Source organism: Chrysemys picta, chromosome 1 (genome assembly GCF_011386835.1).
Source record: "Chrysemys picta bellii isolate R12L10 chromosome 1, ASM1138683v2, whole genome shotgun sequence".
NCBI classification, from domain to species: Eukaryota; Metazoa; Chordata; order Testudines; family Emydidae; genus Chrysemys; species Chrysemys picta.
In genome coordinates this window covers 47,826,405-47,836,636 of record NC_088791.1, presented here as the reverse complement: position 1 = coordinate 47,836,636, position 10,232 = coordinate 47,826,405, and the positions used below count along the sequence as shown (strand labels likewise).

At 45.8% G+C, this 10,232-nt stretch overlaps 1 protein-coding gene across 9 annotated transcripts in view; it reads left to right on the top strand.

The window, feature by feature from the left end:
• ST7 (suppression of tumorigenicity 7) overlaps positions 1–10,232 on the top strand; it is a 216,389-nt gene that overhangs the window by 77,155 nt on the left and 129,002 nt on the right. The gene's annotated exons all lie outside the window — the stretch shown is intronic.

Below are 10,232 nucleotides of genomic sequence, written 5' to 3'. Positions count from 1 at the left end.
AAGGAGGGCACGTGACACCCCCCCCCCCGTGCAGGAGCGCCGCCAGCTTTTTTGCCGCCTTAGGCGGCGGAAGGTCCCACCCCCGAAATACCGCCCCCGACAGAGGCGGCAAAAGGTCCCGCCCCCAAAATACCGACGATGACTGGAGCGGCCGAAAATCCGGCCGCCGCGGTCGCCACCCCCCAAATGTTAGTGCCCTAGGCGAACCGCCTAGGTCGCCTAATGGGTTGCGCCGGCCCTGCCCCCGTGACTTTGCCCTGCCTGGTCCCACCACGCTCTCCTTGCCCCCTCCCCATCCTATGTTACTGGGGGGGGGGGAGAGACTCGGTCCTCCCACTGTGCCAGATACAGATTTCTGAACTGCAGGTCTCTCTGGAACTACAGCGGCAAAAGGAGCAGAACGTGGGGCTGCCAGATGGCCCCATGCTGGCAGCTCCGCCGTCCCCGGCTGTACTATCCCCAGCCCTGCCCCCGCCCCGTCCTCTGGCGGGGCTGTACAGAACCCAGACAGGAGATGCAGCTGCGTGGAAGGGCTGGGGGTGGGAGAGCTGCGCTGGAGGGCGTCCCCATGTTCTGCTCCTGTGTCTTTCCAGTATGGCGTACCGGCAATAAATATCTTAATGGTATGGCATACCGGACCGTACTGCCCTACTTGCACCACTGGCTGCATATGAATGCCTAGGGCATAAGCCCAGACCCAGAGGTATTCCAGTGTAAACTGAACCAGGCACTAGAGGGATTCCCCAATAGGAAGATTGTAGCTGATGTGGTTCTTGTCATAAGTGAAAGAGATGACAAGGAAGAGGCGATGCAGGACCCTGATATCAAGCTGTGACCACTCCAAACAGGTACCAGGAGGAATGGCTTATGAGGCTGAACGCAGACAAGCTGAAGTGAGGAAAACTGAGGGACTCTGGCCAGACCCCAAGAAATTGGAAGCCATTAAGGAAATGCCCAGACCAAAGCATGTGCAGCAATTTATAAGGATTGCCAACTTTCCAGATTCTGCCCACACCTATCAGAAGCCTATGGAACCTTGAGCCAGCTCATATACCATGATGCAGTGTGGGAATGGTCAGAGACCAAGAGCAGGTAGTTAAAAGAGTAAAGAAAATCATAAGCAATGCACCAGTCATGCGGAGAAGCAAGTGCTACAGTGTGATGCCGTAGAAGGAGACCTAGGAGCAACACTGATGCAAAGCCAGCAGACCATAGCATTTGCTAATAGAGCCCTGGCAGACACAGAGAGGGGTCTGCTCAGATACAAAAGGAGCTCCTGTTTGTGCTCTTTGGGATGCAATAATTGCATACGTTCACCTTTGGGCACCAGGTGGACGTGCAGTCTGATCACAAACGGTTAGAAAACATCATGAAGAAGCCACTGCTGCGTGCACCTGAGCGACTACAACATATGTTATGGAGAGTCCAGCACTATGAAGTGAAGATCTGGTACTGCCCAGGAAAGTCACCACTGGTGACAGATACACTGAGCAGGAGGTAGTCTGTCAACATGCTACAATACCTTCACGTTTCTATACGCAGCTCCAGGCAATCCAACAAAGCACAGAACAGGATGGGTGCTACAGGCAGTAAAACTATTTGTACTCTAGGGTTGGCCAGATCGCAAGGAACAAGTGCAACAAGAAGTTACCTCCTACAACCAGGTGAGGGATGAACTGTGTGTGCAAAACAGGATTTTGTTTAAAGGGCATCGAGCATAATCCTAGCAGATTTAAGAGCTGATATGATGACACAGATACACACGTCACAGCTGTGCATTCCTGAGATGAACCAGGTAGTGTATCTACTGGGCAATGCCCAACTGAAAGCACATATGGAATTGTAGGAGGTGTGTAAAAGGTATAGTGATCAACAACAGCATGAGACTTGACAGCCTCCTGAAGTCCCGACCTTGGAAAAAGTTGCAACAGATCTGTACTCTTTTTTTTTAATGACAGGAACTACATGGTCTTCAGTTTCTGGGAGGTAGACTATCTGGAGGACTCTAAGGCAAGAACTGTGATCTACTAAGGGCATGTCTACACTTGCTATTTAAAGCGGGAAAAAGTCCCTTTTTTGCGCAAAAACGGTGGGAGCGTCTACACTTGCCAATGACTTCACCGCAGAAAGAAGTTTCACCGCAAAAAGAAAACCACCTCCACAAGAGGTGTAAAGCTAGGGTTACCATATCTAACAAATAAAAAAAGAGGACCCTCCACGGGCCCTGGCCCCGCCCATTTCCCCACCCTAGCCCCGCCCCAACTCTGCCCCTTCCTCGCCCTAACTCCGCCCCTTCCTCCCTCCCACTCCCAGCCACGTGGAAAGGGCTGCCCGAGCACTACTGGCTTCACGGTTTGCCGGGCAGCCCCCAGACCCTGCGCCCCTGGCTGGCGCTTCCCCAGCACAGCTGGAGCCCGGGAGGGGAAGCGCCCAGCCGGGGGCGCAGGGTCTGGAGGCTGCCTGGCAAACCGTGAAGCCGGTAGCACTCGGGCTTTGGGCAGCCCCCTTGCCTCCGGACCCTGCACCCCCAGCTGGGCACTTCCCCTCCCGAGCTCCGGTGGCGCAGGGTCCGGAGGCATGGGGGCTGCCCGAAGCCGGTAGCGCTCGGCTCTTAAACAGAGCCGAAGAGTCAGGGAGGAGCAGAGCCGCTGCGGCCGGAGGCTCTGCTCCTCCCCTGACTCTTTGGCTCCGTTTAAGAGCCGAGCTGCCCCAGTGCTACCGGCTTTGGGCAGCCCCCAGGCCTCCGGACCCTGCGCCGCCGGAGCCAGGGAGGGGAAGTGCCCGGCCGGCGGCTGGGGTCCGGAGGCAAGGGGGCTGTTTGAAGCCCATAGCGCTCGGGCAGCTCGGCTCTTAAACAGAGCCGAAGAGTCAGGGGAGGAGTAGAGCCGCCATTTTCCTGGACATGTTCGGCTTTTTGGCAATTCCCACCGGACGGGGGTTTGAGTGCCGAAAAGCCGGACATGTCCGGGGAAAAAGAGGACGTATGGTAACCCTATGTACAGCTTTTGCGGCACACATTCTTCCTGTTTACAGAGCTTTTAGCCACTGCAGGATGTCCCACAGTGCCTAGGTGACCACTCTGGCCAGCACCTCTGCTGCTCTGATTCCAGGTAAACAGACATCCACCCCTCCCCCTGTAAAGTCCAGGGAACTTTGAAACTCCCCTTCCTGTTTTCTTGGCAAATGCTCACTTATCATCTGGCCAGGTGACAATGCCTGCTCCATGGAGCAAATGATCCCCTGCTTGGAGCTGATTAGTGTTTGGGGAGAGGAGGCTATGCAGGGACCAAAGATGCCCTGCGATCACCACCCCCCTCCGACAAGACCTATAGTCAAAATGGAGAGAGCTGCAAAATGAGGAATAGCTCCCCTCAGTGTGCTGCTCTCATCCGCGATGGAAGTGCTGCAAATGCAAACGCCTGTGGAAGTAAGTGAGTACACAAACCGGTGCTTTTCTTTCACTGGTTCACTATCACCGTTGAAACTGACAGTGCAAAAACTCTGGAAGTGTAGACGTAGTCAAAGTGACGGTGCTTTTTGTAAGGTAAGGCATACCTGACGTGCTGAGCTCAGACAATAGACCACAGTACGTGGCAGCACCGTTCAAACATTTCAGTGCCAAATGAGAATTTGAGCACAAGACATGTTCCTTGGGAGTCCACAAAGCATTGGGAAGGCAGAATCAGCAGTAAAAACAGGCAAGTGACTGATGGCAAAGGCAAAACAGACCGAAGGGATCGCTACCTGGCATTGTTGGACCATTGTAATTCACTTTCCCAGGGACTGGATAGCTCAGTACAGGGACTGATGGGCTAGAGGACTAGGACTCTGCTTCCCATGAGGGGTAGTCTGCTGCAGCCGAGTGGAGGAACAATGGACTGTATGCAGAAGCATTTAAGAGACCACCAAGGTAGACATGCAGCTCACTATAACAAAGGAACCAAAGGAGCCAAGTTTGCGGATGAAACCAAGCTGGGAGGGGTTGCAGGTGCTTTGGAGGATGGGATTATAATTCAAAATGATCTGGACAAACTGGAGAAATGGTCTGAAGTAAACAGGATGAAATTCAATAAGGACAAATGCAAAGTACTCCATTTAGGAAGGAACAATCAGTTGCACACATACAAAATGGGAAATGACTGCCTAGGAAGGAGTACTGCAGAAAGGGACCTGAGGGTCATAGTGGATCACAAGCTAAACATGAGTCAACAGTGTAACACGGTTGCAAAAAAAGTGAACATCATTCTGGGATGTATTAGCAGGAGTGTTGTAAGCAAGACACGAGAAGTAACTTCTTCTGCTGTACTCCGTGCTGATTAGGCCTCAACTGGAGTATTGTGTCCATTCCTGGACACCACATTTCAGGAAAGATGTGGACAAATTAGAGAAAGTCCAAAGAAGAGCAACAAAAATGATTAAAGGTCTAGAAAACATGACCCTATGAGGGAAGATTGAAAAAAATTGGGTTTGTTTAGTCTGGAGAAGAGAAGACTGAGGAGGGACATGATAACTATTTTCAGGAACGTAAAAGGTTGTTATAAGGAGGAGGGAGAAAAATTGTTCTTAACCTCTGAGGATAGGACAAGAAGCAATGGGCTTAAATTGCAGCAAGGGCGATTTAGGCTGGACATTAGGAAAAACTTCCTAACTGTCAGGGTGGTTAAGCACTGGAATAAATTGCCTAGGGAGGTTGTGGAATCTCCATCATTGGAGATTTTAAAGAACAAGTTAGACAAACACCTGTCAGGGATGGTCTAGATAATGCTTAGTCCTGCCATGAGTGCAGGGGACTGGACTAGATGACCTCTCAAGGTCCCTTCCAGTCCTATGATTCTCTAAGCATGGAGCTCTCACTTTTAATAAGATGCCTTAGAAAAAACTATGCAGTGAGTGGCCAGTTCCCTGTAGTTGCAATGTGATAAATAATGGTTTGGAAAAGGCAGCAAAATACACAGATAATTAATTAGTTCAGCAAATGATTTTTTTAACATGACAATTTAATCAGTAAAATATACTGGTGGAACAGTGCTTTAAAGTCAAACAGAATTAAACAAGATGATAAACAATGGAATCAGTTCTGAAACAGGTTTGGCTGTCAGTTCTCTATGTATGGGTGCTAGAGGATTATTATTGTCATGCAGCAGTTCTTGGATGATGTTCTCTTTTGTGTTGATGTGTATACTAAACCGCTAATCGTAATTGCTGTGCGGGAGAAAAAGATAGAATCCAACAACTGTGTATTCAGCTGGAACTGTTTAATTACCCTGATGCATACCTTACTATTAAATGATAACAAAATACCAGAAATGAGATTGGTGAAATGGCATTACCTAATATGAGGATTATCTTGTAAATACTATACAATCATAGTCAAGGAAATTGGGCTAACAGCAGACCTGGAATCAGCAGACATGGGGTGAAATCCTGGCCCCTTTGAAATCAATGGCAAAACTCCCCTTGACATCAGTGGGGTTAGGATTTCACCCCTGGTTTCTACTCCTAGATCAGCCACTTATTCAGTGTTTGCAAGTCCTTTTCCGTGTGTCAGTTTCCTCCTCGAAACGGGGGATGTTGGTGCAAACACAGCTTTGTAAAGTGCTAGGAGAAGCATTCTACATGCCAAGCAGTATTATTATTCATGTAGGAAAGTCAGCAGTACATTGAGAGAACAAAGTTTAATTGGAAAAAGTGCCCCTGGGAGAAGTCGTGATCAGAACTATTCCTACTTCCCAGTCTACCTGGTCTACTACCCGGGCTATGCCCAGTCTATGCAGGTACTGACATCTGCTTTGCTTTTTGAATCTCATTCCTTTGTATTAGGTAAGGTGCCACTAATCACATGAACCAGCAGAAGTATTGGGGGTAGGGAGGTAAGAGTTAAAAACAGATTTAAAATGGACTTCAAATGAAAAAAGAAGGCAGTAATCAAGCAAGCAGTGAGAGGTTTTGGCTGGCAAGCATTAGTGAGTTCCATCCATTCCCATGTGTTGTTTCTATTCCTGTCTTGTGATAAAAATACAAGCTATCCATGTGCTTCAGTCCCAGTGAACAAACAATGCATTCTGTTTTGCATCAATATTTCATGCAGTATGATGAAGTGAAAGAAAAAACCCATACATATCAGGCATATCTAGTGATTCCCAAGAATTTGCCACACTCACTTGCAAGGCATATATTGCTTTCTCTGCCTTTCCTGGTAAAGTGCCTTTTATAAATTACCAGTAGTTATTGGACTTGTAACACTGAAACCACTATCATTAGGCAGTGTCTTGGCCGCTGCTGTGAATCCAACATTTCAAGTTTCCAACCAAACTCGAGACTTTTGTTTTGATGTGTAAAGTTAGAAAATAAAATAATCTAAACCTCAGACCTGGAAATCGGGAGTTCAGGCTTCTACTCCCAACTTGTCATTTAACCTCTCTGTGTCTTTATTTCAAAATAGACATAATAGTACTGGATCTCAAGTTGGTAAGAGGTTTAATTTAATATTTGTAAAGTGCTTGGAGAGCTTAAGATGGAAGGTGTTTTAGAAGTGCAAAGTGTGGTATGGTATTAATAACATTAGTCAAAATGTGCTCTTGTGATATGTGTTTTACAATCTGGTGCCTTGTAACCCAGTTGCAGTATACAAATGGATTCTGCTAAATGACTAGCAATGCAGCAGTGATTTTCACACGGTGGCCCCTGTAACCACAAATAGATGCAAAACCCTTCCTAGTTTCTAATTGTTCACAGTATTAAATCCTGTGAGTCCCAAGCCAAGATGAATGAAATTGGGTAGGGAGTGAGATGCATGAAAATTCCTCACTTCTAGAAGAGGCCTGGAGAATGGAAACTTTGGAGAACTACAGGGCTATTATATTTTTTTAGGCATCTAAGGTCTGATCCTGCAAGGTACTGGACACCCTCTGCCACTGATGTCAAGGGGAGTTGAGGGCGTTCAGCCCCCTCAGAAGAGCAGACTCTTAGAGCCCAATTCTGATCCCATTTTAAGCCCATGGTTTGACACTGATTTCAAAGAGAACACAATTGGACCCTTAAAAGGATATACTGTTCATCTGAAATCTAGTCAACTTAGAAAATAGTGAAACTTAGTAGCTGGTCCTACCCCTGCCCATGAGTGCCCCTTCTAGCTTTTGATGTCTTACAATTAGGCTTTATCTCCCCTGTTGCTGTATGAAAGATCCAAACAAACAGGGGAAACTGATCTACGGACTATACAGGACAAGGGTTCTCAAACTGGAGGTTGGGACCCCTCAGGGGGTTGCGAGGTTATTACATGGGGGGTCGCAAGCTGTCAGCCTCCACCCCAAACCCCGCTTTGCCTCCAGCATTTATAATGGTGTTAAATATACATTAAAAACACTTTTGTATATAAGGGGTGTCGCACTCAGAGGCTTGCTATGTGAAAGGGGTCACCAGTTCAAAAGTCTGAGAATCCCGATACAGGAGGAAACATTGAAACTGGCTATAGACTGTGAATTGTAGATGCGCAAAGGAAATGGACTGAAAAAGCTAATGAAAAATAAAGTCTTCAGTCTTCGTTTATAGTTATCATAGGGGTTACTTGCACAAAATAGTACAGCAAGTAAAAGCTCTTCAAACAGAGGTGTAATTTTTAAGATGACAATGCCCGTTAACTTGGCAAAGTACGGTAAGTCATTGTGGATTCACTGATGCTACTCTTCAGGGAAGTTTAACTTATTTAAACGAACACCAAAATATGGCCTTGATCGTGAAAACAGTTTCTCACGTGTATAAAGTAACCAATATTTGTAAGTGCTTGTAAGATGGGCCTATATATTTACCTTGTAGCAGCTCTCAGTGTTCTGTTGGTTTGAATTAAAACAAGCAAACAACATAAAACGGGAATCCTGAGCTTAAACTAACATTGTTCAGTGCTGGGCACAGGGATTTAGCTGCTCAGCTGTCGTTACCATTAATTGGAATTGTATAGCTAAATCCCTGTGCTGAAAATCTGTTCTCCGGGGTCTGTCTTAACACTCATCAGCCAGGAAACTGTGTCACCATGACTGCCCTCGACTACATCCCCAAGAGTATTGTGTTAAAGAAGGCAGGGGGGAGTGGGAGGGACTGACAGTGATAAGGGATGAATGTCATTTAAAAAAAAAAGTTTTAATTATCGATCTTTTGGGGTTAGAAAATGGTTTAGTGTAAACCGTGCTGTGTTTCATTCATTGAATCATATGCGACAAAAATTTAACTTACATAATGTGTAGCAGTTCTCTTATCACCATGTTGTTTACAAAATGAACTCTTTCAATGCAGTTGTATGTTCTGAGGGCTGGATTCTGGTGTCTGGAGTCTGAGACCTTACTCCACAGGTAGTCTCTCTGAAGTGAACGAGACTACATGGGGACGAAGGCCCTATACAACGTACGTCAGGGTAACAGAATTGGACCTCCAGTCCCTTTTTCCCCGTTGCCTCTCAGTCCTGCTTTCTAATGAAAGAACAGGTTCTGGTTACTCCCAGATTCTGTCTAGCACAGCTGAGAAGCTAAATCACATGTTGCTGGGCTGTAGAAATGTTCTTGTTACAGTTTGATGAAAATGATTACCCTTGGAAAGGTAATGCCCATTTGAAAACTCTACGACAGGACTAAACAGAAGGAATACAACTCTAAACACAATGTATCTGGAAATTAAGTGAAGGCAAATAAAAAGATGGTGTTCAATGCTACTAAAGTTTTTTCAATCACATGATTTTTCAGTTCCTATTAATCTTTAGCATGTCTCCAGAGCTCATTGACAGGAGGCCATAAAATATTGCCATTTTTTTAAAAAAACCACCTTGCTTGCAGCACTGCCTAGGCTGTCTCATTCTTGGGTTAATTGGCTGTTACTGGTAACTGCTGCAGGGAGTGACTATGCTTTCTAGCACCCAGGGCTAGAAAGTCAATGTCAGCCGTGTCATTTTTAATTATTGTTTCTTAATTCTACTTCTCAGTGATCCCTATTATTTTATTGTTAAAGACAGGGTTTGCAATGTGTAGTGACTCCTCGGAATGACTGGCTGGAACAGCTGCTCTTTCCTTCCATGCTCCCGTTGCTGTTCAGTAACCAGTTAAGCAGCCCTGAGTGTGAAGCCAACCAAGCCTTTGAGAAATCAATTACGCATTTTCCTTTTGCACCAGAGCAATTATTTCCCTGCATGTTTAAATGGTGGCAGTTTTTCTTTCTCCTTAAAACAAAGAAAACAGCTACCTTTCCCCCACCCCGAAAATAAAATCTAACCATTCATCTCACTGCTTGCTCTAGTTCATTTCTTGCCTTTTGTGAGGAATCAAAGGAAACTTCATGTTAGGAGCAGCTTTGAAAAATATTCCATTGAGAAACAATGAATTATTCTGCGTCTGTATCATGGTTTATCTTTTTTCTCTGTAGATAAGGCTATTTACATGAAATGAAGATCAGTGTTTAAGAGTTCACCTACTTTTGCAGCTCCTCTATTTGAAGTCATGGTATCAAGCCACAGGCAGGTACATGGAGTTGTCCCTTCCTGTGCTAGCTGTCCATTTAGCCCAGTGGTTCTCAAACTTCTGAACTGGTGACCCCTTTCACATAGCAATTCTCTGCGTGCGCCCCCCCCCCCTTTATGAATTAAAAACGCTTTTTGGTATATTTAACACCATTGTAAATGCTGGAAGCAAAGTGGGTTTGGGGTGGAGGCTGACAGCTCACAACCCCCCATGTAATAACCTCGCAATTCCCTGAAGGGTCCCGACCTCCAGTTTGAGAGCCCCTGATTTAGCCCATAGTTTCCTATATGATTATGTCACATATAGAGAAAGGACTCTTACACCATGTAAGGCATCAGGGCAGATGATAATGAATTGTTATGAAAGGCTCTTTTCTTTTATGTTTTTGCTTCTAAAATACATACAGGAATTTTGCATTATAGTCCTATGTTTTCCTGCAGCAGTGCACGTTACATTTAGGTAGAATAGGAGAATATCTTCACTCTGTTCTGTTTTTTAAATTACATTGAGAAGTGAATCTAAATTGAAGCAGATGATAGCCAGAATGAATAATTTAGAATGCAGGGCAGAGCTGTGGAAGGAACTTTAATGGAGGAAAGCAAGTGGGTTTGCGTCACAGAGACTCAGGCGAGAAGAGCCATAAAAAACGTGAAGTATTGGAGAAAGAGAAAACGGTTACGGTATGTTCAAGGATTTTGTGCTTGGAAAATAAAACTCATTCATATAACGTAC